The sequence below is a fragment of the Alnus glutinosa genome, chromosome 2 (genome assembly GCF_958979055.1).
Source record: "Alnus glutinosa chromosome 2, dhAlnGlut1.1, whole genome shotgun sequence".
Classification (NCBI taxonomy): Eukaryota; Viridiplantae; Streptophyta; class Magnoliopsida; order Fagales; family Betulaceae; genus Alnus; species Alnus glutinosa.
Genome location: NC_084887.1, coordinates 14818250 through 14843471, shown reverse-complemented (window position 1 = coordinate 14843471; position 25222 = coordinate 14818250). Strand labels below are relative to the sequence as shown.

Genomic DNA, 25222 nt, shown 5'->3' with positions numbered 1-25222 from the left:
ATAAATGAATACTGTTAGAGCCAAAATCCAAAGAGGAAAATACCATCTGGTCATCCTCAAAAATTACCCTCCATTTTCGGTCAACAATGATTCTAAAGCATAAATCCAAACAATAACCCATAAAATTATTTATCACAACCCACAGCTATAGAAACCCTGGATTTCTTCTTAAACAAAATTCTGATCAAAACCGTAAGAAACCCATCCGAAAATTCTATAAAAACTAACAAAAGATTGGAATAACACAAAGAGGATCAGTTTTTACCTCTTTTGCTACACATGGCCAAAACCCATGTTTTCTTCTTCTTCAACGACTGGGTCTCTGCGTCAATTGGGCTGGGTGTGTGTGCAGTAGGGAGAAAATATGGAAGGAGAAGGGGTTGTGTGCGTGTGTGAATGAGGGGAGAGGAAGGAAGAAAAGAAAAGAGAAAGAGAGAGAAAGAGAGAGAGAGAGAGAGAGAGAGAGAGAGAGGAAAAGAAAGAAAAGAGATAAGGTGAGGGACACGTGGCGCGGCGTGAGTGGTTAGGCGAAGATGGGGTAATCTTCTCCTAACCATTCCGGTGATGACACGTGGCAAGGAGAATCTCCTTTTTATTTTAAAACCCCAACTTCTATTAATTAAATCAGGACTCCACTTTATTAAAATCATATCATTTAATAATTAACATTTGACCCCACATTTATTTTAACTACATTCTACCCATACAATTAATTATTTATTCAACTAGGACTCATTATTATTATTATTTATTATTTCAATCTCCATTATTTTATCTTAGACTTACTATATTTGGATAATATAAACATTATCACTTAGAACCTAACGTTAATCCATCTTATTTAATAAATATGATTCATTAATTGCTATATTCCCTATTTAATTTATTGGTCTTTACATAGTCGGATCCCAAGATTCCGTCCGGACGGCCTAGTCATGCGTCTGGACGCCCATCAGTTTCCAGAAGTTTTGAACACTTCAAGGTTGCATCTGTCCATACGTCGCTGCAATGCGTTTGGACGCCCATTAGAGTTCGACAATAAATTAGATTTCCTTCTCAGACACAGATATGGGCAGACAGTTGCATCCGTCCGGACGACAGGGCAACACCATCCGGACGCTATCCTTGATAAGGCAAGACGTGGAGAAGAATTGCAACCATTCGGATGTCATGGCAACATCGTCCAGACGCGATCCTTATCATGGTATTTACATGCACCAGAAGTGCAACCATCCGGACGCTAGGGCAACAACGTTCGAACGCGGCCCTAATATGGTATTGTGTGAAACGCGTTGTGGAAAGCCGGTTATTGTACAAATATCTACCTAAATAAGTAGGCAAATACTTGTACGTTTTACTCGCAAGTGCACAAGATCGAAATAATAGTATAGCAGGCAAATACGAGATCATTTCCATGAGGATTGGTATAAATTGTATTTAAAGAAAAATTCCTAAAAGTGATATGTTGAATAAGACGGGATAAAATATTGAATTAAAAATAATAATAAGAAAAGGTAGGGCTTCGATATCCATCGCTAATCAAACTCAAATAAGATTCGCAATATGCACAGTACTACAATCATAACATGATGCTTAATGTTTACGGTTACAAGGGAATTGTATCTTCTTCTAAAGCTATTGATTTCCCTAAGTAACGAGTTAGGCATGGTATCTACTCTTAACTCTTTTCTTCCTTGAATGAGTTAGCATGGTATCTACTAAGTTGTTCTTCAAGGAAGTATAAATCTATGGAAATCAGTAAACACACTCAGATTGGAATATGGTATCTATTCCAGTTGTCTTTATATTGATTAATCCAAGAACCTGTAACGGGGTTCTTTCGTTACTCTACTATGCCTAGGACTCGGTCATCCAAATTGACATAAATAACAAATCCATATCACATGCATATGATGGCCAAACATAAACATGCAAGGAATTCAAGAAACTAAAATTAATCAAGTTAGGCATCAATATATAAATTGTAGCAAAGCAAATTGAAAAACTTAAAGAGATATGATTAGGGCTTCAATCAAGCCCTAACTAAAGTATTAGTTACAACTAATATTGACTAAAATTATATACATACAGAAAATAAATAAAGGAAGAAAGAAAAACCAAAATCATTCTGGAAGTAGCCTCCAATTCTTCCTCAAAGCTTGTGTGTTTTCTTTTCAAAGGTTAGAGACCTATTTATAGGGATAAGGGAAGCTCTAAAAGCCCTAGAAATCCTAGAACAATTGTAAATAGGTCTCCTAGTCTAAATAGAATAAGTACAAGTCTTTTCCTTTTCTAAAATTTCAATTCAAGTAGGAAAAGGATTCCAAAATTCGTACAGATTTGTGGTTCTTTATTGCGGAACGATTTTGGCATAGTAAATATCCGAGTTAGGAAAAACCTATTTCTGACTTATTTGTTTTATTTTTCATTAACTTTCCAATGCCACCAATTTTGTTGCAATACAATACTCAAGTTGAAAGTTATGATTAAATTATAGAGACATGCTCATTCTAAATTCTTTCCAAAAATAACGGATTTTTGCCGACTTCTCTTTTCTTAAATTCAAAATTGATTTGGAGTTGAATCTTTCCAAAAGTGAGTTTGCCGACTTCGTTATAATCTTGGAATTTGATGGATTTTCTTCCAAAACCTGTAAAATACAAGAAAGTATAAAAACAACACAAAACATCAAACTATAACAAAACTTAGAGATTAACATATGTAAATTAAGGGGTTTGAATGTGTAACATTCAGCACTTATCACCGGTTGCACAGTTGTCCGTCTAGACGGCCTCAGTTTGTGTCTGAAGGCCGCCTAGAGAAAACCAAATTAGTGTCGATTTAGGTCTTCTGCAGCCTAAATAGAGGCCTCTAGGCATGTACAATTTATTGAATTTGGTATTGAATTCTTCATAGCTTAGAGATTATATTTTAGGGAGAATTTGTGAAGATCCGCTAGCTCTCAAGTTGTTGCCGTTGTGTGATGTTGTTGTGTTCATTATTAAAGTCTATCTTAGGGAGGAGTTCTAAGGTAAAGGAATCCATAGAAGACCCCTTCAAGTATGAGACTTGGTTGGAAGGCGTTTACGTTAAGTATTGTGTCAAAGTGCTAGATACGATCGCTGCATCGTGTATGTGAGTGTTACTGTCTATGTACTAGCTTTGTCTTCTAATAGTGGATTTCCTGGGTTTGGCTGCCCTGAAGTGGTTTTTCTCTTAATTAAGTTTCTACTTCGTTAACAAAATAATTGTGTTCTTTAAATTCTGCATTTACATTATTTTGTTACACATTGCACACACACACGATTAAATTAGAAGTCACTTAAATTTTCACATAGCAATCACAAAAAGATAGAGGGGAGATAGGGCTCCTTGACAGGCTAATGAGTGCCAAAAATTATATATTTGAACCCCTTAATTCACATTTGTTAAAAGCTTTGTTATTTTTTAATGTTTTTGGTTAGTTTTTGTATTTCGGTATTTTGCAAATCATTGAGAGAAAACGGCAGTTTTAAAGTGAAAAATGCAAAGTTTGGAAGAAAGTGCATTTCGAGAAAACCTAGATGATATGGTTATGTTTAACAAAATCAATGAAAGGATTAAATTGGAATTTCACTAATTAGAGTCAAAATCGGATTGGATTAAATTTCAAATTCTGCATCAGTCATAGTATTTTGACCATAACTTTCAGCTCAAGTATTAGATTAAAGTGAAATTAATGGCGTTGAAAAGCTAATTCAAAATACTACAAATCATTTTAAAATAAGATTTCCCAAATTCGAAAGTCTTCTATATTATAAGTACCTCGTAATATAAGAACGTGAATTTCCTTGCTCCTAACGGTTGCAGACACTCCAAACCCTAGCATTCTTTTATCTTATTAGGGTTTTGAGGGGTAGATGTGCCATTTTAAAAATATGGCTCGAAATCCTAACATTCTTTTCTCTTATTAGGGTTTTGAGGGGTAGAGATGTCATTTTGTAAAATTTGGGTTTTTACCTAATTTTCTGCTATAAATACCCTATGCTAGGCACCACTTAGATAATCCACTTTCTTCATAGCATTGTTTTAGCTCTTGTCTTGTTCTTTCTTTTGTAAGTTTAAATTTATTTTGTATTTCCTTTAATTTATTTAAAGTTATTTAGTCTTTTTATCTTTTTTCGTGATTTTACTTTATTTCTTTATGTATTCATTTCAATATTATTTGGTGTTTTTAGTCATGAGAGGCTAAAGTCCTCAACTAAGGTTGATAATGAAACATCATCAATGATAACACCTACATTCTTGTCATGATGTTCGTAGATTCGATTTTTTTTTTTTTTTTTTTTTTTATCATTTTATATTCAAGTTCTATTTCAATTTATTGATTTATTTCTTTAGATTGAGAATTTTATTTTAAGTAGATATTTGTTGTGTTTCAACCGATGGATATATCGATTGATTTCTTTGAGATTGGGATATCCATTGTAATTTCTGACAAACGGATACAATGGATGATTTCTACTCTAAGGGATAATCCTTGTGATTTTTTTTTTGAGTTGGATTCATCAAATGGTTTCACGCTTTGTTTAAGAACTTGAATATCAAGCTCCTTTGAATCAAATTTATGAATAGAATGCAAGACTATGGTGTTTGATTTGGTTTGGTGGATTCCAATACTTTTGTGTTTTTCTTCTTTGCGTTATTTACTCTTCTTCTTTTTATTCTATTTCCTTGTCCTTAAAAGAAATCCAAAAACGCAGCATTATGTTAAAACAGAATTAATTTAAATAGAAATTAATTTTTTCTTCCTTACACGAACTTCCCATTGGATACGATCTTGCACTTGCATATACTATGCTACATATGACTCGTGTGCTTGCGAGTATCAAAATTTGCACATCACTGCCTCCTCATTCTCACTGCTCACCAAAGGAGCGGACTCCAAAATGGCATCAACTTGCTCAAGTAACTTGTCCAAATCCAAATCCTCTCCAAATTGAGCAAAGCATGCCTCTGGGAGGTCCTCAGTGTTTGGTTCATCTATGTTCTCCTCATTCTTACTGCTCACCAGAGGAGTAGACTCTAAAATGGTATCAGCTTGCTCAAGTAACGTGTCCAAATCCAAATCCTCTCCCAATTGAGCAAAGCATGCCTCCAGGGGGTCCTTAATGCTTGGTTATCCTCAATGCATTCCTCAATCAACGAAACATTTCTGATCTCATCATACTCCAGTGGCTAATTGCTGATATCAAAGATATTTAGCTCCACTGTCATGTTGCCAAAAGAGATCTTCATCACCCCTATTCTACAATTGATCAGGGTGTTAGCAGTAGCTAAGAACGGTGGCCCTAGAATTACCGGTATCTGAATTCCAATATTTTGAACCAACTCAATTCAAGCACAATAAAATCCATGGGGAAATAAAATTTATCCACTTCTATCAAAACATCCTCAATGATTCCCTGTGACTTCCTCATCGACTTGTCAGCTAATTGAAGCGTCATGGATGTAGGCTTCAATTCTCCTAACCCCAATTGCAGGTAGACTGAGTAGGGTAGGATATTTACACTTGCTCCGAGATCTAGTAAAGCCTTCTTAATTTGGCTGACTCCTATCATGCAAGAGAGGGTAGGACCCAGGGTCCTTGTACTTAATGGGCAGCTTGCACTGAAGGATTGAACTGACTTGCTCGGTCAAACATACTCTTTTTGGGACATTGGTTTTCCTCTTTACCTTAATCAAGTCCTTCAAGAACTTGGCATACGATGGCACTTGCTGGATGGCATCCAAAAATGGAATATTGACTTGGACGTGTTTGAATACCTCCAAAATGTCCTCAAACTTCCCTCCCTTCTGAGGCACTTGTAATCTTTCTGGGTAAGGCGCCTTGATAAATGTTGAATGTTACACATTCAAGACCCTTAATTTACATATATTAAGCTCTTAGTTTTGTTATAATTTGATGTTTTGTGTTGTTTTTGTGTTTTCTTATGTTTTACAAGTTTTGGATGAAAAACCGGTCAAATTCCAAGATTATAATGAAGTCAGCAAACTCACTTTTGGATAGATTCAAACTCCAAATCAATTTTGAATTTAAGGAAAGAGAAGTTGACAAAAAAATCGTTATTCTTTGGAAAGAATCCAGAATGAGCATGTCTCAATAATTTAATCATAACTTTCGGCTCAAGTATCGGATTACAACAAAATTGATGGCGTTGGAAAGCTAAGATAAAATGAAACAAATATGTCAGAAATAGGTTTTTTCCAATTCGGACGTTTACCATGCCAAAATCGCCCCACAATAAAAGACCGCAAATCTGTACGGATTTTGGAATCCTTTTCCTACTTGGATGGAAATTTCATAAAAGAAAAAGACTTGTAATTATTCTATTTGGACTAGAAGTCCTATTTATAATTGTAATAGGATTCCTAGAGCATCTAAAGCTTCTCTAATCCCTATAAATAGGCCTCTAGCCTTTGAAGAAAAATACAAACAAGCTTTGAGGAAGAATCAAAGACTAAATCAAGGAGGTTCTTTCTAGTTTTTATTTTTTTCCTTTATTTATTTTCTGTATGTATATAATTTTAGTTTATATTTGTTGTAACTAATACTTTAGTTAGGGCTTGATTGAAGCCATAATCATGTCTCTTTAAGTTTTTCAATTTGCTTTGCTACAATTTATATATTGATGCTTAACTTGATTAATTCTAGTTTCTTGAATTCCTCGCATGTTTATGTTTGGCCATCATATGCATGTGGTATGGATTTGTTATTTATGTCAATTTGGATGACCGAGTCCTGGGCATAATAGAGTAACGAAAGAACCCCGACACAGGTTCTTGGATTAATCAACATAAAGACAACTGGAATAGATACCATATTCCAATCTGAGTGTGTTTACCGATTTCCATAGATTTATGCTTCCTTGAAGAAAAACTTAGTAGATACCATGCTAAATCCTTCAAGGAATAAAAGAGTTAGAGTAGATACCATGCCTAACTCGTTGCTTAGGGAAATCAATAGCTTTAGGAGAATATACCAATCCCTTGTGGCTGGTAAACATTAAGCATCATGTTATGATTGTAGTATTGTGCATATTGCGAATCTTATTTGAGTATGATTAGCGGTGGATATCGAAGCCCTACCTTTTCTTCATAGTATTTTATATTTAATCTTTTATCCCGTTTTATTCAACATATCGCTTTTATGAATTTCTCTTTAAATACAATTTATACCAATCCTCGTGGGAATGATCTCGTATTTGCCTGCTATACTATTGTTTTGATCTTGTGCACTTGCGAGTAAAACGTACAAGTATTTGCCTATTTATTTAGGTAGATATTTGCACAACAAGTTTCCTTAGGCACAAATGACCTAGAAGGATTCTCAATAATGGGTGTGGCTTTAGATGGCTCTGTATCTCTTTCTTCATTGTTTCCACTTTCCTGCTCTTGAGGCACAGAAGGGTTCTCTTCAGAAAAACCCCTTGATTGTCCACTTGTCTCCAAGACCTCAAGGTGACAATTGATTGCACATGCTCCTGCCTGTGTGCAGAATTTGACGAACTTGCATCCGTAAATTGTAACTTCAGATTCGGCACAGGCTGACTAGGAAGCTTACCCTTCTTTCTCTCACTCAAGTGATTTGTCGTTTGACCCACATGAACCTCCAACTTGGCAATCACTTGGTTTGTCTAAACCTCTATCTTGGCAATTGCTTGGCTTGTGCTCTACATGAAGGACTTGAGAGTGTCTTCCAAAGTTGACTGTGAGGCTAGCATTTGAGTGGCTACTTGATATGCCAGAGCTAGTTGAGCTGAACGACCATGAAACCCAGGGGGTATTGGCTTTAGCATGATGAGGGGCTCTTCCCTGGCCCATGGGTTGGTTTTGCTTCTACGAAAAATTTGGGTGGTTCCTCCACCTAAGATTGTTGGACTCGTAGAATGGTCCCTATGCTTGCTTCCTATAGTCATTGAAAGCGTTCACTTGTTCCATCGGGCACTCGACAAAAAGTCGGTGAAGATGGACAATTGTGTGTTAAGTGCATAGGGCTAGCACAAATGGAACAACAATCAACACTGAATGTATTAGCCGCATTGATGGACCGGCCTACTGAGAGAGTATCAACCTTTCTAGTTAGGACATCTATTTTCATCTTTAATTCACCATCCTCCTTAACCTCGTAGATTCCTCCTCTCTTAGGGATTCGGGCAAATTTATCCTGACAACTCGAAAAATCTCACTGCTGCAAGTTGTCAGATAACTTATCCAAAGTCTTTTGTAAGCTTCATCCCTTGTCAAACTCAAGAATACTCCCATATTCATTGACTCGATCATATTATGGTTGGATTGGGTCAATTCTTGGTAGAACAATTTGTTATTATTTTATATTGGCAACATTCTAGTTGACAAAAACACTTTTTGTAACGGTTGCTTTTTAACAGGATTATCGGTTCTATTCAGAGTCTTCAAGTAATATGAACAGTGTCTCATTTCATGCCATGTGTATGGTCACAAGTTTCTAAGAAGATATCCACGAAGATTCCATGCAATTTCTCAAGTCAGAACAACCAGTTCCTGTGCAACCGTCCGGACGGGCCTTTGAAGGCGTCCGGACGCCCCTCAGTGTCCAGCAGATAACGATGAAGACGTCTGGACGTCAGAGCAACGCCATCCAGACGCTAGGTCAATTAGTATTCAACAAAGAGTTGGGTTTCAGAAGTCAACACTGTTTGGGAAATCTCTGCAAGCCGTCTGGACGATGTGACAACACGTCTGGACGATGTCCAGTATTTTAGAATGTTCCAGAGTTCCGTTCGAATGTGGAAAGGACTTTAGCGAAGACCGTCTGGACGCTCAGTCAAGCCGTCCGGACATGAACCTGATAAAGATAGAATTACGCTGTTTCTAAAAGGATATCGCAGAAAACCGTTCGGACGTGGCTAACTTCCGTCCAGACGCTCGCCAACCAGAGCCCGAATCTCAGCAGTTTTAGGTTTCTTGTAAGCCTATAAATAGAGGGCCCTAGGCTTGTGTTTTGTACAGAATTCAAAAGTGAATTCCATAGTTCTTTAAGAGGGTGTTTAGGGAGAATTGAAGATCTGGTGGCTCTCAAGTCGTTGTCGGTGTGTGCTCAACTGTTCATGTGAAGTCTATCTTAGGGGTCGGCCCTAAGGTAAAGGAATCCATCAAAAATCCCTTCAAGTGGAAGATCTGGTTAGGAAGCGTTCACGATAGGCTTCATGTCAAAGTTAAAGGTATGACTACTGCATAAGGGTATGTGAGTACGAGTGTCTTGTAACTAGCTTTGTTTTTGGATAGTGGATTTCCTGGGTTTGGCTGCCCTGGAGTAATTTTTTCTCTTCATAGAGTTTTCACTTCGTAACAAATATCTTGTCTTATTTAAATTCCGCATTTAAGATATTTGGTTGCACACAAACACACACACTTGGTTAAAATAGAAGTCAATAATTATTTTCAATTGGTATCAGAGCAGGTTACACTTGTGTTTTAGATTTATTTCTTGAGTGTGATCCATGACTCCTTCTAACATAAATCTGTCTGGGTTCTCTGAAGATGATTTTTATGATTTCTCTAAAGATACCTTTTTGATAGGTAAACTCTTTAAGAAATCTAATAGAGAACTCAAAAAGATTAAGTAAGAAAAAGAGTCTTTGTTTTTACAATTATCTAAATCACATGTTTTGATTGACTCTTTGAAATCTAAGAATACCATGCTTTTTGATATTGTTGATGCACTAGAGAATAAATTAAAAGAATCAGAGGATCTCTTGAAAAAATTCTCTAGTAATAATTTGAAAAGCATGCTTTGTATTCATACAAATATTTCTAACAAGCCTGATTTAAATGTTAATGATTTAAGTACTTCTACTTCATATGCTTCTGATTCTAAATTAAAATTTTTTCATATTAAGCCTGTGATAGAAGATACAGCTTGTTTAGATAATTCTTGCTTAATTAATCATGTGATGCCTAACTCCAAGGAATCAAGAATAGAAGATAAGTTTATTCCTAAGTGTCATAATTGTGGGAAGATTGGTCATATTAGGCCAAATTGCTATTTGTTGAAATCCCACAAGCCTTGGATTAAGCAGGATGCTCTGAGGAAAAGTGAAATTGAAGATTCTTCCTCATTAAAATATGTCCCTTCGCATAGGAGACATATTAAAGGTAAAGGCAATATTGTTTGTAAGAATGCTAACCATATTTCTGCAGAGAAAGTCAAGCAGCATTCCAACAAAAGAAGCTTGCCCACCTGTCATCACTGCGGCATCACCGCTCACATCCGACCCAAATGTCCACATCTTTAGGCTCAGAAGTCGAAGGTTCAGAAGGAGCTGCCAACAAGAGCTACATCAGACACTCTACCTCCGACGACATTCCAGGCTCCACGGCATCAACAGCGACAGCTGAAGTTGGTTCCTGCCAATCAAAGTGGCAAATCAAAGAAGAACAATTCAAGGCGCTACAAGAGAAAGCCGCAGAAGCCCATTAGAAACCATGGCTATGAAGGGTTGCTGAGCCTAATGCAATGTATGCTAAGAAGAATGGACAACATGAACAAGACCTGCAAACCACCGCCACGGGTCAAGCAGGTATGAGTCAGGAATGATGAGACCATTCACCCATTGAGGGGGAGTGGACTCACCTAGTAGAGGTGAAGTCTTACCATGCCTAGGATTTTGGTTCCTAAATCCTAGTGCATGTCAGGTATGTTTTGCATTGCATAGTTTATCATGTCATATCCTACACGTGCCTTGCATTCTATTTGAAGAACCATTTATTCTATCCCCATATTTTCTCTTGTTGTCTTGAGAAACTTCTGCAGATATTTTTTTAGGGATAACAGTTAAAGCACGACAGGCGGTTGCTTTTCTGTCTTGGTATTTCTAAACCTCTCTCCCTGAGGATAGGTTTGATTTTACCTTACATGCTGGGACTAGATGTTATTTCCTTTTCCATAAGCATGTCCTTCTTGTTTTTTTATTTTATTGTTTTCAACAAAAAAAAAAAAAAATTGGGGGAGAAGATGCAGAATTTTTATTTTTTTTTAGAGTTGCTTTTTAAATATTTTATGTGTTTTTGTCTGATATCTCAGTTCATTGTGCATTAATTGAGTATGCTTATATATGATTGGGAGTTTATGTCTGATATCTGCTAAGTTTTCATGTGCATCTTAATACTAGATAGTTGCTTTTCTCATGCGATGAAAAATTGTGCACTATCAAAAGCTCCCCTAAGGTACATTTTTGCTCTCTGAATTTTAGCTTCTGAAAATTCTAATGAGATATTTTTTTGCTAAGATGGTCAAATTGACCAACTCGCTAGTTAAACCTATAACCCATAAATTCTGGCATTCTTTCTAGGTTGCAGCACCAAGTGATAAAAAGCATTCAAAACTGAATAAATATGGATAAATAAAAAGATCCACTGCTTTTGTGCTATAAATCTGTTCTTGAACTTGTCCCTATAGAAACAGTCAGTGACCAAATCATTACGGAAATAGACGGTCACTAAAGGACGATGTAAAAGGAAAAAGTGATGTAGCTTAGGGGGAGTGTATGAGATGAGGGTGGCTAGGCTCTAATAAAATAAGGTTTGACTTTTGACTGATCTAACATTGATTTTCTCTCTTATTTAGAAAATCTGGTTGCTTTAAGTCATATCAGTAAACTTCATACCTTATTGAGAAAGCTTTTACACACACACACACACATTGCATGAGTTAAGTTTACTGTTGAAAAATTTCTATCTGCAGGGAAATTTTTGTGCTTATTGACTCTTAACTCAATTATATCTTGGTATATTTTTGAAATGCTATTTGACTGTTTTATCAGTTATTTATACATGCGTATTCTGAAGCTAACGTTAGGAAATTCTTTTTACTGCATATTTCCCTCTGTTTTTCAGCTTCTAGTGTGAAGCGTCCGGACAAACATGTTCTTGCGTCCGGACGTGCTCGGCTCTGTCGATCTCTTATCTGGCAGCATGCCGTCCGGACAAGTATGTACCATGTCCGGACGCGAGCTTTTTGCTTTTTCTACCAAACACACACTACTTTTTGTCTGTTCTATCATGTTGTGTTGTGTGTGTTTTCTCTCAAACTGATCCCGAGATTTTGGCATTATCTACACTTCTTTTCTCATTCCCAAGTATTACCTTTGACTTTCCTTATTCTCTTAAGCTTTGGTTTTTTTTAGAATATTGGAATCTTTAATTGATTATGATTTGAGAGATTGTGCATGAATATCTTTTTGTCTTTATACTGGATAGATAGTACTAATCTGTGTCTTTTGGATTGCTATATCTACTTTTGTATTTCTTTATGCATCCAATTGATAGCCATCATAATACCACATTCTTTTTGAAACTAACAGGATCTAGTATTTCCTTGTGGTGTTATTTTTGGATAGATTTCTATTTGGGGTAATTACCTTTTTCTCCCATGAACTACCAAAAAATGCGCGATGCCTCCATGAACTACCAACTCGACCAAAATAGAGCATTCAACTACCAAAGACAACCATTTTCCCCCCTTCCGTCAGTCAAAGAGGTTAAAACAAACGGTCAACGGGTCACGTGACCGTCACACGCCGTTTTACCCTAATTTTCTTCCTCTTTTCCCCCCATGAACTACCACCATCTTCATCTTTTCCCCCATGAACTACCACCATCTTCCAACATGCCCCCATGTAAAACGGCACATGACCCGTTGACTGTTTCTTTTAACCCCTCTAACTGGCGGAAGGGGGGAAAATGGTTGTCTTTGGTAGTTTAATGCTCTATTTTGGTCGAGTTGGTAGTTCATGAAGGCATCGCGCATTTTTTGGTAGTTCATGGGGGGAAAAGGTAATTACCCCTTTCTATTTAAATATTTTCAGGGATATGTTGTCCGGTGGCTTCCAGCATAGTGTCAAACAGAGGGCTCTTTGGAAAACAGACCAGTGTTGAAATCATATGTTCCAGAGATCTCAAATTTTAGATGAGCTCATTCCCCCTGCTCATGCATAGTCTTCCGTAACCTTTTCCTCTAAGATCTGCACCAACTAGAGATTCAGTGGTGAATCTTCTTTATCATCTTGCAGACCACTTGTCTAGAGGATTTCTTTCTGTGGATGATCAGTTTCGGGCTAGAAGACTCAAGTGACTGAAAATTTTCAGTCTATGGTTTCCCGGCTTCAGGAGCAAGAAGCCGAAGTGGCTCAAATTCAGGAAATATGATATCTTGAGGTTTTGGTTTTCTCTTGTTGATTTGAGCTTTTGATGAGACACTTTACTATTATTCTTGTTGTTTTGAATTCTTGTTTACCCTTTGTCTTTTTGAGACAAAAAGGGGGAGTATTTTTTGTTTTGGACCGGGAATGTATTTCCAAACCGGTCAAGTGTTTTTTGTCACAGAATGGCCAAATGGAGAGTTTGTTAGTATTTTATATTGGCAACATTCTGGTTGACAAAAACACTTTTTGTAACGGTTGCTTTTTAACAGGATTATCGATTCTATTCAGAGTCTTCAAGTAATATGGACAGTGTCTCATTTCATGCCATGTGTATTGTCACAAGTTTCTAAGAAGATGTCCATGAAGATTCCATGCAATTTCTCGAGTCAGAACAACCGATTCCTATGCAACCGTCCGGATGGGCCTTTGAAGGCGTCCGGACACCCCTCAGTGTCCAGCAGATAACGATGAAGACGTCCAGACGTCAGAGAAACACCGTCCAGACGCTAGGTCAATCAATATTCAACAAGGAGTTGGGTTTCAGAAGTCGACACTGTTTGGAAAGTCTCTGCAAGCCGTCTGGAAGACGTTGCAACACGTCCTGACGATGTCCAGTATTTCAGAATATTCCAGAGTTTCGTTCGAACGCGGAAAGGATTTTAGCGAAGACCGTCCTGACGCTCGGTCAAGCCATCCGGACGTGAACCTGATAAAGATAGAATTACACTGTTTCTGAAAGGATATCATAGAAAACCGTCCGGACGTGGCTGACTTTTGTCCAGACACTCGCCAGCCAGAGTCCGAATCTCAACAGTATTAGGTTTCTTGTAAGCCTATAAATAGAGGGCCCTAGTCTTCCATAGTGCTTTGAGAGGGTGTTTAGGGAGAATTGAAGATCTGCTAGCTCTCAAGCCGTTGTCGGTGTATGCTCAACTGTTCGTGTGAAGTATATCTTAGGGGTCGGTCCTAAGGTAAAGGAATCCATCAAAAACCCCTTTAGGTGGAAGATCTAGTTGGGAAGCGTTCACGATAGGCTTCATGTCAGAATTAAAGGTATGACTACTGCATAAGGGTATGTGAGTACAAGTGTCCTGTAACTAGCTTTGTTTTTGAATAGTGGATTTCTTGGTTTGGTTGCCTCAGAGTGATTTTTTCTCTTCATAGAGTTTCCACTTCGTAACAAATATCTTGTCTTATTTAAATTCCGTATTTAAGATATTTGATTACACACAAACACACACACTTGGTTAAATTAAAAGTCAATAATTATTTTCAGAACTGAACGAGTCTCCACTTCTTATATCCATGTGGAGGGCATCTTATCAACAATTCCTAAAATCTCTCCCAACTTTCTAAAAAACTTATCATCCTCCTCTTGAATAAAAGAAATGATCTCCTTTCTGTAATCATTCACTTTAGACATTGGGAAAAACTTATTATAGAACTTGTTCAACAAATTTTCCCAAGATGTAATAGACCCGGGCATGTTTGAGACCAACCATGCCTTGGCTCTATCGTGAAGAGAGAAAGGAAATAGTCTAAGGTAAACCGACTCCTCAGAGAAGTTCTGAAACTTGGATGTGGCACAGATATCCTTGACCTTCTTCACATGGCTATAAGGATTTTCATGATCCAAGCCATGGAATGAGGGTAAGAGTTGAATGACATGAGGCTTTAAATCAAAGTGGGTAGCATTGGTAGGTGGCAATACTATACATCAAGTAGAGTTTGTCGCAACGAGTGTGAACAAATCCCTAAGTGATCTAGTATAATCCACGTTTTCCACTCTCGGTTGTTCATTCACTCCCCTAGGCTGCTCCATATTCACGTTATCTCCCATCTTAACCGATTCTCTCTCAACAAGTGCTCTACGCTTTCTCCTAAAAACCCTTTCTAGTTCAGGATCTAAGAGTAACAATTCTAAATTTAACGATCTCTGACCAAGCATACACAAAATAAACTAAATTTTAACTAAAAGAAAGTGCAAGTGGGACAAACAGAATTCTCCAAGGATCCAGTTCATTCCCAGAAAAGTGATAGGGGTCACAAGGACCTTTTAAGTCCTAAGACTTTCCTAGCTAGAACTTGCCTAGACACTTGGATAGTGCCATAAGACTACACTAGCAATTTTTATTTTTATTTTTAAAGATAACACAAACAAAAATAAATAAAAGAAAAATGAAAACTAACACAAAAGTATAAGATGAAACAAAGATAAAAAAAATTAAAAATTAAATTAAAACTTACAAGACTGGACCAAAAATAAATTTTTGGCAAAAAAATTTCAGCAACTGAACTTCCACAAGTGATGCCCCATGTGTTGGTGCGCTTGAGCTTCAATGTTCTTGAATTTATTGGCACTGGCTCTTGTCGCTCGAGCGATTGAAATTGTTGATCGATCAACTTCGGCAATTCAGCACAACCTCAATAGAAACTAAAAGAGAAAACCAAAAATCCGGGAAAAAACAAAAACAAAACAAAACAAAACAAAAAAAAAAAAAAAAATCTTCTTTTTTAATAAAAATAAATTAAATTAAAAACATATAAAAAGAGTAGGAAAATAATAAAAATAAAAAATCTAGTAGAAAAATAAAATTAATGTAAACAAAACTTGATTTTTTTTTTTTTTTTTTTCTTCTTACAAATCAACACTTCCTTGGCAATGGCGTCAAAAGCTTGATGTGAAAATTTTACTCGCAAGGGCACGAGCTGTATGTAGCATAGTGCATGCAAGTGTGAGATCGTATCCACAAAGAAGTGTGTGCAAACAAAAAAAAAAAAATCAATTTCTATTTAGATTAATTCTATTTTAACCTAGAGCCGCGTTTTGAATTTTTTTTAAGAACAAATAAATAAAAATGAGTAAACAAACACAAAGAAGAAAAACACTAAGGTATCAGAATCCACCAAACCAAATCAAACACCATACTTTTGCATTCTATTCATAAATTCGATTCAAATGAGCTTGATATTCAAGTTCTTAAACAAAGCGTAAAACCATTTGATGAATCCAACTCAAAAACAAATCACAATGATTATCCCTTAGAATAGAAATCATCCATTGTATCTGTTTGTCAGACAAATCACAATGGATATCACAATCTCAAAGAAATCAATCAATTTATCCATCGGTTGAAATACAACAAATATCCACTTAAAATAAAATTCTTAATCTAAAGAAATAAATCCATAAATTGAAATAGAACTCGAATATAAAATAATTAAAAAAAAATCGAATCTACGAACATCACAACAAGAATGTAGGTGTTATCATTGATGAGATTTCATCATCAACCTTAGTTGAGGATTTTAGCCTCTCATAACTAAAAACACCGAACAATCTTGAAATGAAAACATAAAGAAATAAAGTAAAATCACGAAAAAAGAAAGAAGATAAAGAGACTAAATAACTTTAAATAAATTAAAGGAAATACAAAAGAAATTTAAACTTACAAAAGAAAGAACAATACGAGAGCTAAAACAATGCTATGAAGAAAGTTGATTATCTAAGTGATGCCTAGCATGGGGTATTTATAGCAAAAAATTAGGTTAAGACTCAAATTTTACAAAATGGCACATCTACCCCTCAAAACCCTAATAAGAGAAAAGAATGTTAGGGCTTGGAGTCATATTTTCAAAATGGCACATCTACCCCTCAAAACCCTAATAAGATAAAAGAATGCTAGGGTTTATCTTGGAGTGTCTGCAGCCACCAAGAGTAAGGAAATTCACATTCTTATATTGCGGGGCACTTATAACATAGAAGACATTCGAATTAGGAAAATCTCACTTCACAATGATTTGTAGTATTTTGAATTAGCTTCCCAACTCCACTGATTTCACCTTAATCCGATACTTGAGCTGAATGTTATGGTCAAAATACTATGACTTATGCAAAACTTGAAATTTAATCCAATTCGATTTTGACTCTAATTAGAGAAATTTCAATTTAATCATTTCATTGACTTGGTTAAACATAACTATATCATCTAGGTCTTCTCAAATTGTGTTTTCTTCCAAACTTTGCATTTTTTTCATTTTAAAACTGTCGTTTTCTCTCAATGATCTGCAAAATACCGAAATACAAAAACTAACCAAAAACATTAAAAAATAACAAAGGTAAAGGCTTAACAAATGTGAATTAATGGGTCCAAATAAAGGCATTTCCTACCCTTAAAGTACCCCACCAAGGTACCATTGAGTGCAAGAGTGAAACTAGGATTAGTAATACACTCCTGGACCCAATAAACATAGTTAGGAGGAGCACCAAGACAATGCAAGTAGTGTAAAATATAATCTCAACTAAGAGAGTTATACGCCTTCATCAAATCAATCTTAATAGTGCACCGAGGCTTACCCACATCTCTATGATAGTTACATACAAGTTCTTGGGCAAGCAAAGTATTCTCCACTATACTTCTCTTTGGGATAAAAGCTCTTTGATTAGAGCTTATAACCTCCTCAAGCCCAGGAACCGATCTATTGGCTAGAATTTTGGTAATACATTTGTAAAACAAGTTGAAACAAGAAATGGGCCTATAATCACCCATAGAAATAGCATTCTTTTTCTTAGAGACAAGGGTTAGAATTGTAGAGTTAACCTCCTTAAGAAGCCTTCCCGAAGAGAAAAACTCCATCACAACATCACAAACTTCCTCCCCCACAATTGGTCATGCTTTCTAGAAAAACCCTGCAAAAAAACCATCAGGACCCAGGGCTTTGTTCTTATTCATTGACAGAATGACTTTCTGAATCTCATTTCTAGTAACTCAAGCCTACATGCCAGCAATACAAGAGGGGGGAAAATTCCTACTGAATAAGCAAGAAACCTTCTCAGCTTTTACTTGAGAGAAAAAATGAGAAGTTCTCCCAAGAAGATTCTGGTAAAAATCCAAAGCAAGTTCCCTAATCTGTTGAATGTTTGTAATTTAATTTCCTTCTTCATCCAACAACACCTTAATAAGATTAGAGGAGTTTCTAACTTTAACCAACTTATGGAAAAATGCAGAATTCTCATCCCCCAAGCTTAACCAATTGTTCTTGGACTTCTGTTTTAGGAAGTTCTCTTCAGCAGTAGAAATAGAAATCATTTCATGTAAGCATTCCCTTTCTTTTCTAACGGAATCAGCATCACCTTGAGAAGAGAGGAAAGCAATCTGAGCCTTAGCCAACTCATGCCTTGCTTTAATCACTCGCTGCCCCAATCCCCCAAAGACTTCCAGATTCTACACCTTTAAAATCCTCTTCACAGCCTTAAGCTTTGCATAAAGCCTAAACATATAATAGCCTTCAACATTGATCTTCCAACCTTCCTCAACCCAATTCAAGAACTGAGGGTGGTGGGCCCAAGAGTTGAAATATTTAACCGGCTTTGGACCATAGCTGATAAAATTCTCCACTGTAACAAGAATAGGAGAATGATCTGAAACTCCGCTCTCCAAATACTCCACAGCAGTATTTCCAAAGTGTTGCAGCCACTCTAGATTAGATAGGGCCCTATCCAACTTTCTAGAGACAAAAGCATCACCAATTTGATTGTTGGTCCAACTATGAAAACAACCAGTAGCTGCTAGATCCTCAATCTCCAGCCCACTCAAACAATCTCTAAATTCATTTTCATAGCCAGAAAAAACAGCACTGCCACTTTTCTCCTGATAATCTTTAATCACATTAAAGTCCCATATAATAAGCCAGGGTACTTGAGAGACTAACCCCTTAACAAAGTTTCGCTCTTGAAATAACCTCCTTTGATTAGGGCCTTGTGTTGCACCATAGACAATGGATAACATCCAAAAACCACCTCGGCCAGTCAAAGTCACTTTGCAAGTAATTAATTGTTCATGGATATGAATAGATTCAACAAAAACCTGTCCAGGATCCCAGCATAACCAAATCTTTCCCAACCTATGAGCTGAGAAGTTATGAATAATCTCCCATCCCGAGATCATAGCTGTATGGTTCTTCAACCAGCTTTCCTATTTCACTCTAGTCTCCACCAGACTAAGAATGGAAACCTTTAATCTCTTAATCATCTTCTTCACCTCTTTCTATTTAAGGGGCATGTTCAATCCCCCTATGTTCCAAGTTAGAACATTCGTGAGAGGTTATTAGGGGAACCTCTCTTTTGCATAGAGGTCTTCTCATCACCTACCCACTTCCCTTTCCCTTTGTCATTTGAGGATAAAACCTGCTCAAAGACGTCCAAAAAAGTAAGTGGCATTCTCTCCAGAATTTCTTTATCAATTCCATCTTCAATTTCTCCTGATGTGAATTTTAATTATACTCACAAGTGCACAAATCGTTTGCAGTTAATGGATCTCACAGGGAATTGTGTTTCTAAAAACAAATTTATGACTAAATTAATCAAATCCTAACCTAATTCAAAAAAATTGAGATATTGTTTTTGTGAATAAAAAGATCAAAAGCATAAACAAATTTAAAGTGAATTTAATCAAGTAAAAAAAACACTAAGGTATCGGAATCCACACTCACAAATTCATAGCAACATATATTCTCATGATCAATAATATTTTCCAAAGTTCTCACAGTGAAATCTTAAGTATGTTTTACTTTTACTTCAAATATTTAATCAAAAACCATCCTATGTATCCATTCTTTACACAAATCATCAAGTGTATCCGTAAATCACAGCAAGATATCCAATTTAAATCAAAACATCAATTGTATTCGTAGAATAAATCACAAGGGATATCCAATTTTGTTTAAAGAAAGAAAACCGAGCACAAACAATTTTATGAAACTATCTTAAATCATCAAATGAAAACCAAGCTCAAACAATTTTATGAAACTATCTTAAATCATCAAATATATCATTGAATCACAAAAGATATCCAAGAATCATTCCACAAAATTGAGTTGAAGTAAAATAATTGAAAAATCATACTCATTAAAATTGAAAAATATTACATCACATAAGAATAATATTACTAATCATAAGTGAGGCTTCATCCTCAACCATAGTTGAGGGTTTAGCCTCTCGTGACAAAAAATAACGTGCTAACTTTTAATTAAAAACATCAAAATAAAAACTTACAAAAAGAAAACGTTGCAAGAAGAACAGACACGAACTACACTAAAATTTGCTCTCTTACTTCACACCCTTTTTACAAGAGAAAAGAGCATATTTTGTCACAGGGCGTTGGTGATTGCGGGCTAAACAGAACTGTTGAAGTCAAGAACTGGAGATATGTGAAGAAGAAGATAGAAGTGAAGTATGATGGTCGTGCATGAAGCCACGTGGCTGAAAATGGGTGGAGCTATTTTGGTGTTAGGCTGGAGCTATTTTGGTGTTAGGCAGCTAGGTGTCTAGCTAGGTGTCTATACGGTGCGTTTGAGGGTAGTAAGCCTCCTGTGGCGTTTTATCCCTTTAAATTGCCATTTTATACTATTGTCGTTTTTTTACTCTTCGTGGTGCGTTTTGGCCTGAGCTGCTTTAGGGATGTATATAACCCACAGCTAGCACAGTATCGAGTAGCTTTTGATTTGTATTCAGCAGACACTTGGAGGTTTTGGCATCCTCGAAATTGCCGAAGTTTATGTTTTACCAGTTTAATGAATTAATTCTCTATAATTCCTTTTCTCCATTTCCCTTTATTCTTCCCAAAAATTCCTAAACAGAAAGAACCTGTTACAAATTGGTATCAGAGCCTCTGATCCCACCGCCACTCTGATTTCCTGTCTATGAGAACCCGCTCCACTACCATGGCGGAAGGAAATCAAGCCCGATCTCTACTTGATGCCGTTACCCATGACCAATTAACAGGAGCCTTGCAAACCAACAGTGCTCATCAGACTGATTGGAACAACAGGACTGCTGCCCAGATCCAGAATTTGCAAACGGATATGTTAAAACTACAGAGAAATCAGGAGGAGATGAAGCTCCATGCCGAGACTCAATTTCAGCGTATTCAGGATATGATCTCGGGAATTCCTAGGTGCAATGCACGGGGTAAGGAGAAGGAAACAATTCCCCCGTTGCCCACTCAACCTCTCACTCAACCTCTCATTTTCGGTGGAGGTGAAGGTTCCGGAGGAGGAGAGGGAATTTTAAAACCGAAATCAGTTCGGTTGGACTTTCCCCGATTCGATGGGGACGACCCAGAAACGTGGTGCTGCCGAGCGGAGCAATTTTTTGAGCTCTACAATACACCAGCCGAGCAACGGTTGTCTATCACTTCCTTCCACATGGACGGAAGAGCGTTAGTCTGGTTCAGGGAGATGCGTGCCAGTAATTTGGTCACTACATGGCCCGAATTCATCAGATCCATGCAGGTTCGTTTTGGTCGTGGGTCATACAATGACCCTATGGAGAAGTTGTCGAAGCTGAAACAGGAAGGACCGCTGGATGATTATAAAACGCAATTCGACACCCTAGCCCTGAAGGTTCAAGACCTGCCGGAGTCACATAAGTTGAGCTGTTTCCTTGGAGGCCTCAAGGATGACATTCGGCTACCGGTGCGAATGTTCAATCCCAAAACATTGGTGGACGCCTACTCATTAGCACGAATGCAGGACGAATGTTTGCATAATTTCAGGAGGTATTCTAGACCTTCTTTTACTTCTGGTAACTACCAACACTCTAGTCAAGGACTAAGTGTTAATCTGCCCATTGGGTTTAGTCAACCTAATCTGGTTCCAGGATCAATTTGGACCTCCTATCCGAGTCAATCCAAACAGAGTTTCCATGCCCAATCAGGGAGTGGCCCACCTGGCAAGGAGGGACTCAAACCGAGCCAAGCTCTGGTTCCGGTTCAAAAAATCACACAGGCCCAGGCAGAGGAGAGGAGGCGCAAAGGGTTATGCTATTCCTGCGACTCGAAGTGGACACGGGGACATGTCTATGCAGTACCGAAACTGTTTCTAATAGAAGCGGTTGCGGAAGTGGCTAGTGACCAATCTAAAGACCTTGACAAAGGTGAAGAAGACCCGGGTGAATTTTTTTTAGAAGAATTTCCGGAAATATCTTTGAATGCCATAACCGGGGCCCCCAGCCCGCGCACTATGCGAATTATTGGAATCTTGAAGCATCAATCGGTAGTCATCTTAATCGACTCGGGGAGCACGCACAATTTTGTAGATACAAAATTAACGGCCTCGCTTGGTATCCGACCATCGATTCAAGATGAAATACGGGTGAAAATTGCTAATGGGGATGAAATTCCTAGTCCGGGACGTTGTAAGGAAGTGGAGGTTAAAATGCAGGGGTATACTTTTCGTACTGAACTGTTCTTCCTGCCATTAGCAGGCTGTGATGCAGTGTTGGGAATTCATTGGCTTCGAACATTAGGGCCCATTCTTTGGGATTTCAAGGAACTGAAAATGGAGTTCCAGTATGAAGGGGTCCGCAGTCTGCTACAGGGGCTGAAGCAAGGTCCACCAGTGTGCCTAGAAGGGGGTGACAATTTCCGGCTTCCTAAACATGAACAAAAGGGTGTGGTTTTACAGTTGATGGACAGCACCACAAATGACTCACAGTCAAAAAGAAGCTCAGCCAAGACCAGCCAGCTGACTGTGCCACCACCGGTGGCCGAAGTCCTCCAACAATTTGAAGATGTTTTTCAAGAGCCCCATGGACTACCTCCACGACGAGTACTTGATCATGCCATTACCTTGCAGGAAGGGGCACAGCCGGTTTCAGTTCGTCCATACCGCTATCCCTTTTACCAAAAGGAAGAAATCGAGAGAATAGTCCAAGATTTGCTGCAATCAGGAGTTATTCAGCATAGGCATAGCCCATTTTCCTCCCCGGTGCTGCTGGTACGCAAAGCGGATGGCACGTGGCGCATGTGCATGGACTACAGGGCTCTAAATAAGGTAACCATCAAAGACAAGTTCCCTATTCCAGTAGTAGATGAGCTTCTAGATGAGCTTTGGGGAGCCAAAATTTTTTCTAAGCTAGACTTACGCTCTGGCTACCATCAAATTAAGGTTGTAGATTCAGACGTCCCTAAAACTGCCTTTCGCACTCATGAGGGCCACTACGAGTTCTTAGTTATGCCCTTCGGGCTAACTAATGCTCCCTCCACATTTCAGAACCTCATGAACCAGATATTCCGCCCTTTCTTGAGGAAATTTATTTTAGTCTTTTTTGATGACATCTTGATTTATAGTAAGGACCTCGACACCCACATCACTCATTTATCCCTAGCACTGGACACCTTAAGGCGGAATCAATTATTTGCTAAGTTGTCTAAGTGTCGGTTTGGGTGTTCGGAGGTGGACTATTTGGGCAACATTGTCTCGGCACAGGGGGTCTCGGCTGATCCGAGAAAAATAAAGGCAATGGTGGATTGGCCTTTCCCTAAGACCCTTAAGGCACTGCGGGGTTTCCTAGGGTTGACAGGTTACTACCGTAAATTTATAAAAGGTTATGGGTCAATAGCTGCACCTCTCACTTCTCTACTCAAAAAGAACTCCTTGGGTTGGACCCCTGCAGCTCAGGAGGCTTTTGAGGCTCTCAAACTGGCTGTTACTCAAGCCCCTGTCCTAGCATTACCCAACTTCTCTCAACCCTTCTTAATTGAGTGTGATGCAAGTGGGGTGGGAATTGGGGCTGTTCTTATGCAGGACAACCGGCCTATAGCTTTCCTTAGTCAAGCCCTCAAAGGAAAGGCTTTACACATGTCCACTTACGAGAAGGAACTCTTTGCTTTGGTCACCGCTATCCAAAAATGGCGTCCCTACCTGCTGGGAAAACCCTTTGTGGTTCGAACTGACCAACAAAGTCTAAAATTTCTGCTTGAGCAGAAGGTGGGCACCCCTTTCCAGCAGAGGTGGCTCACTAAACTCTTGGGGTACGACTTTATAGTGGAATATAAGAAAGGAGTGGAGAACCGCGTTGCGGATGCCCTATCGAGGAGAGAGGTTGATGCAGGTGAAGTCTCTTTAGCCTTACTCTCAATTCCTAATTGCAGCTGGGTGGATGATCTCAAAGCCCAATATCAAGAAGATGAAATACTTAAAACCTTGTTGGAAAAGTGGCAGCAGCATGAGCTGGATACCCATCGGTATTCTTTGCGGGATGGTCTCCTTTTCTACAAAAACAGAATTCTCCTTGGGGGGTCACCTACTTTGAAAGCTCAAGTTTTATCGTATGTGCATAGTGATCCCATGGCCGGGCATTCGGGGTATGACAAGACCCTTCAGAGGGCTAAGAGGGACTTTTACTGGAAGGGGATGCGAAAGGATATTAAGAAGTTTATCCGTGAGTGTGACACTTGTCAGCAGAACAAGTATGAGAACATCTCACCAGCTGGATTACTCCAGCCACTTCCAATTCCTACCCGGGTCTGGACCGATATCACCATGGATTTTGTTGAGGGATTACCTTTATCTCAGGGACACTCGGTGATTCTAGTGGTGGTGGACAGGTTGTCCAAATACGGCCATTTCACCTCACTGTCACATCCCTACAGTGCCGCTAAAATTGCCCAGTTGTTCATTGCAAATGTGTTTAAGCTACACGGCATGCCTACTTCCATAATTTCTGACCGAGATCCAACCTTTACAAGTACATTTTGGAGTGAGTTATTCAGGTTGCAGGGGACTACATTGAAGTTAAGTACTAGCTATCATCCACAAACGGATGGACAGACAGAGATCGTCAACAAGTGCCTAGAAAACTACCTAAGGTGTTTTGCTCAAGACACCCCAAAAAACTGGACTTTTTGGTTGCCTTGGGCAGAGTTTTGGTATAACACTACCTGGCATGCATCTATAAAGATGACACCGTTTGAAGCAGTTTATGGGGTACCCCCACCCCGCCTATTGAGCTACATCCCCGGAACCACCAGGGTAGAGGCTGTGGATGAAGTTCTCCGGAACCGGGAGCAAATCCTCAAACTTTTACAACTCCACATCAAACAGGCCCAACAGAGAATGAAAAGGTATGCGGATCTACGAAGAACAGAGAGGAAATTTGAAATCGGGCAGCAGGTGTACCTCCGTCTGCAGCCGTATCGACAATCGACTGTGGCTCA

The 25222-nt window shown here is 38.2% G+C and overlaps 1 non-coding gene across 1 annotated transcript; it reads left to right on the top strand.

Moving 5' to 3' along the window:
• Positions 1 to 14523: 14523 nt before the first annotated feature.
• Positions 14524 to 14631, top strand: LOC133862104 (small nucleolar RNA R71). The gene has a single exon (XR_009899128.1). It is a non-coding gene; the product is annotated as a small nucleolar RNA R71 (small nucleolar RNA).
• Positions 14632 to 25222: the final 10591 nt, after the last annotated feature.